Here is a 5008-nt window from a genome sequence, read left to right on the forward strand (position 1 = left end):
TCTCTCCCTGGAACTAAACTAAGTTCTGCTTCGTAAGTGTCGCTCCTGCAATATTAATCGGACTGTAATGCTAACCATTCAGAAAGTGTCAGGCTGTTTAAGTAACTGTATGCCGCCTACGCTGAGCAAATATTTACCTTAGTGACACAGCAATGAAGGAGCATCACTGTGAAGTAGTGTTGGGACGATTGACTTTTTACTGATTCGGATCTTTGACTCTCAAACAGTAAAATGAACGAATCTTGAACAAATCATTTCATGAATTCTACAGCAGGTGGCGCTGTAGCCCTATTGTGGACGTTGTAAAGTTCTCGGACATGAAATTTGTTGATATAATTTTCGAAAATATTTATTTACAAACACACTTTATACAATAACACCATATACTTCTACCAGAGCTGAAAACCAATAATTATGATTTCATGACTAAATAATTTATGTCGGATGTGTCGCGTGACGAAAGAACGAGGACCTGAGGATGGACACTGAGAATAAATCACTCACTCATTACTCGCGGGAGTAACGAGTGAGTAATTAATTCGCAGTGAGTGATTCATTCGCAGAGAGTGATTCATTCGCAGAGAGTGATTCATTCGCAGAGAGTGATTCATTCGCAGAGAGTGATTCATTCTCAGGGAGTGATTCGTGAGTTCAATATGAACGAATATTTTATATGACTCGGGAGTCACGAGTCATATTGAACGAATCCCTCGCGAACGGCACATCAACAAGATGCTGTGTATGAATTTTACCAGAGCATTATTCTAATGTCTAATATACAGTATATTTGTTGTTGTTGTTGTTACTGTAAGCTAGATTTCCTAAAAAAGTAATTTATATTATATAAGTATATTTAATTAAGTCATGTAGTAAAACTTCTATATACTTCAAACAGCCATCAAGTCACACAGATTTCACAAAGTCACAGTTTTTTCTAGTTTCAGTGGTACAGGAGTAGCAAATACTGGTACACAGGCCTAGAGTGCCCTCTAGAGGCTGTCAGTGTGAAAATAACAAACATGTGAAATTGTATATTTTAATATATAAGTCACACCAGAGTATAAGATGCAAATCCAGCCAAAGGATAAAATAGTATTTATTAGTCTGGAAAATATGGTATTTTATTTATTGCAAAATCTTTTACCGTATTTTCCAGACTATAAGTCGCTCTGGAGTATAAGTCGCACCATTGCCTTTGAGTGACTGTCAGTGTGAACATAACAAACGTGTACATTTTCAGTGGTACAGGAGTAGCAGATACTGGTACACAAACCTAGAGTGCCCTCTAGTGGCTGTGAGTGTGAAAAATAACAAACATGTTTTAATTGTATATTTTAATATATAAGTTGCAAACCTAGCCGAAGGATGAAAAAAAGTGCGACTTATAGTCCGGAAAATACAGTATTTTAACAGGCAGATAATCCAGTCTTAACTAACAGTAACCAGAGCCCAGAAGAAGCAGGAACATGCAACAAACAACAGCAATGACCCGACCAAGACTCGACAAAGACAAGGTGAGACGAGTGAGACTGACCTGACAGTTTTACCTCCCAGGCATGTTGCTACATTACCCTGTGTTTCCTGTCCAAGCGGAAAGCACCAGTTTGATTGGACGAGGAGTTGAGTTCCAATCAGTCCAGGTCAGTTGTAGAAATGGTGACTGGTGGACTGGTCATCTCACCCTTTTGCCAAGTTTCACACTTAAAACACTGTAAAGCCTCTCCTTCAATTTAGCAAAGTGTGCAAAACGACTAAGTTTAAGCCTTATATTCCAGACTTTCCAGAACTTTAATGGCCAAAAAGAGCAAATCTGACACGGTGACATGTGCAGTCTGTGAGTTCTAATGTGTTCCTTTGGATTTAACCATAACTATAGAAGTGACACCGACTGTCAGCACAGGGCTGAATTTATCTCGCCGAGGAAACCTCCAACGTCGGGACGAGGACTCAGGATTTTTTTTTTTGGATACTGAGGCTGAGTCTGTCAGTTTCCTCTGCTGCAGCTTGGTCTCCCCTGTCTCCACTCTCGCTTTATCTTACTTAGTGATACACCCATCCATTTCACGGAGGGAGGAGGAGGAGGAGACGGGGGCCGATACAGTGACAGATAAACTGGTATTGTCTGCCTCCACGTTAACGTGATTAATGAATCTATTGACTCAGTGATTAACGCCTGAGAACTGAGTTACTAAAAAAAGCCCAGGGAGACCCGACGTGCTGAGCTATGGATTTCTTCTGTCTTCTCTAACCCTGACCCTCAGCGCTTCATTATCACATCTCCACAACCATCAAGAAGAGAACGCATGAATACTCACTCACCAGAAGAAAATCTACACCCGCCTAAGGGTGAAAAAAATCGAATTAATTATTTTGATCTTTAATCTTTTAGGGCAACAGAAAAGTTATCTTTCGGCGTTCTTTCCTCAACTGGACCAAACCTGGATTTGCTGCAGCTGAAGTGACAGCTGAGTCTGCCTTCTGATTCCCTGGTGTCCCCCCTGACCTTCTGATTCACACGTCTACTGCTCTCACGCTTTTTCGAGTTAAAGAGCCGCAAGTTGCTGAGATTCTGCGAAGGACCAATCACATTTCTCGAAGCATTGATTAGAATCAGGATGAGAGGCAGTTTTGTTAGCTGAGTGTGAGGTAAACACCGGACTAAACAGAAAAACCATCCATCCATCCATCCATTTTATCCGCTTATCCGTTACCGGGTTGCAGGGGCAGCAGTCTCCACCCAAATCATATTGCACTGTTCCAAACCTTCCTGCGGGTGGTGAGTCCACCGGAAGGTACCAACCGCCCTAACCGGGATTTGAACTTGCCCAGGAGGTGACCCCTGGGGTTCCACACCAATGACAGAGAAATTGCCTCTGGGCCAAAGCGCCACTTAAACAGAAAAACAGAGGGAAATACTGGAGGCTTGTGGGCCGGTTTGTGTGGTTCAAATGTGGCCCGTGGGGTGCCAAAACTTTTGCATGTATCATTATTTTATAATGTCTTTTTGGTTTATTTTTTGCTATATTTTTACTCTTTATTTTTTTCTTTATCACGAAAATAATTAAATCATCGGAAATTTAAAAATTCATATACCACGACGCATGATGACGTACGTATGTACGTATACACGACATCAGGTATATTAGATTTCGCAACCCAAATCTCATTCACCTGTACATACGTGTTTTTTTTTTGGCCTTACTCTGTATGTGTTTCAGAATGTCTTTTTGTTTATTTATTTCAGATGATCCCACAAATAGTAACATTAGACAAAAATTCAGTTTTTCTTTTCATTATATTTGTGTATATATGGTAATTTAAGCTAACAGATTGGCTAATTTTAAAGTAATTTTAAAGTTCTACTTTCAACCTGGTTAATATCCACAAATATTTTCCCGTCTGTTTTTTTAATGTAACTGAAGAGAGTTTACTGGGTTTCCTAACTGACAAAATTCCATCGTATTCTTAAAGAACATTTAAATATTTTTACCCTGCATCACACATGGACCGGGGCCCACACTGAGTGATTGATTCACTGCTGCTGATCCGACTGTTTTCTCTTTCACAACACTGGCGCGAAAATGTCTGTTTGCTGCAAACATGTCACAGTGAGAGGAGACGCTGACAGATGTTCAGGGTCATTCGTCTCATGATGGAGCGAGTGGAAGAAAGTCGGGATGACGAGAAGAACGGCAGGAGGATGGAAATCTGCTGAAACACGAGCAGGAGGAGCAGAAGGAGGAACAGAGGTAGAGGCAGAGGCAAAAAGACAAAAGCTGAGGCTGACGAGTTCTTGGATGATTAGCTCCAGGTTGAGCTGCTCCGTCTTCTTTCCTCAGACATTTGTCACAATTTCCCTCACTGGTACGTTTGTCCGTGGCTCTGTTGTGCTCCGCTGAAGTCCGCAAGTGTAGATGTTAATGTTTTCTTCATTTTAGAAAATGTTCAATTTCAAATTCACACGCACAGACACGTGTGTTGTTTGCGTCAAAATTGAAATGATTTTTAAATTAAGTTTGATGTAAATTCAAATATAAGCTATGATAAACCGAAACAACGAAATCCGAACGTGCCACCAACGGACAATTTCTGTCGCAGAGAGCAGCTACAGCGAAGTGGGATGCCAAAGATATATCGGTTAGCCAAAACAAAAACAGAAATGTGGAAATATCTTAGTGGCGCTTTGGCCCAGAGCCAATGTCTCTGTCATTGGTGTGGAACCCCAGGGTTCACCTTGTGGGTGGTTCGAATCCCGGGTAGGGCGGTTGGTACCTTCCAGTGGACTCACCACCCGCAGGAAGGTTTAGGGGGGTTGGTACGGTGCAAGTGTGATTTGGGTGGAGACTGGTGCCCCCGTGACCCGGTAACGGATAAGCGATAAGTTAGTATTTTAGTTAAACTCGTTGGACTAGATTTTAAAGACTTTACTTTAGGATAAATTTAAGGATCTAATCCATGGGCACAGATTGCACTAGGCACCGGGGGGGACATGACCCTGATCCGCCCCTCCCCCCTTCCTTCCCCCACTGTCCTTACATAAGGCTACAAACATCACCAGTAAACCATTGAAGTAATGTTCCATTCCTGACATGTCTGTATGCTACAACTGATGGAGCGTTCAAGTTGTACCCAAATTTCCAGGCAAAATTTTTGTCAGGACCAAAACCAACCCCCCTTATTTTTAGTTAAATGAAGAAAAAAAAAACATTTTTTTTACGCTACAGTTAATAGACAAATCAAGTCACTTTTAACAATGGTCATTATTGTTTATCCACAATAAACAGTGACACAGAAATAACTCATTGAGTTCAAAACAACAACAACAACAACAATAATAATAATAATAATAATAATAATTGTTATTATTATTATTATTATTATTGTTATTATTATTATTATTATTATTATTGTTGTTGTTGTTGTTGTTTTGAACTCAATGAGTTATTTCTGTGTCACTGTTTATTGTGGATAAACAATAATGACCATTGTTAAAAGTGACTTGATTTTT

Source organism: Cynoglossus semilaevis, chromosome 15, assembly GCF_000523025.1.
Source record: "Cynoglossus semilaevis isolate Cse_v1.0 chromosome 15, Cse_v1.0, whole genome shotgun sequence".
Lineage (NCBI taxonomy): Eukaryota > Metazoa > Chordata > Actinopteri > Pleuronectiformes > Cynoglossidae > Cynoglossus > Cynoglossus semilaevis.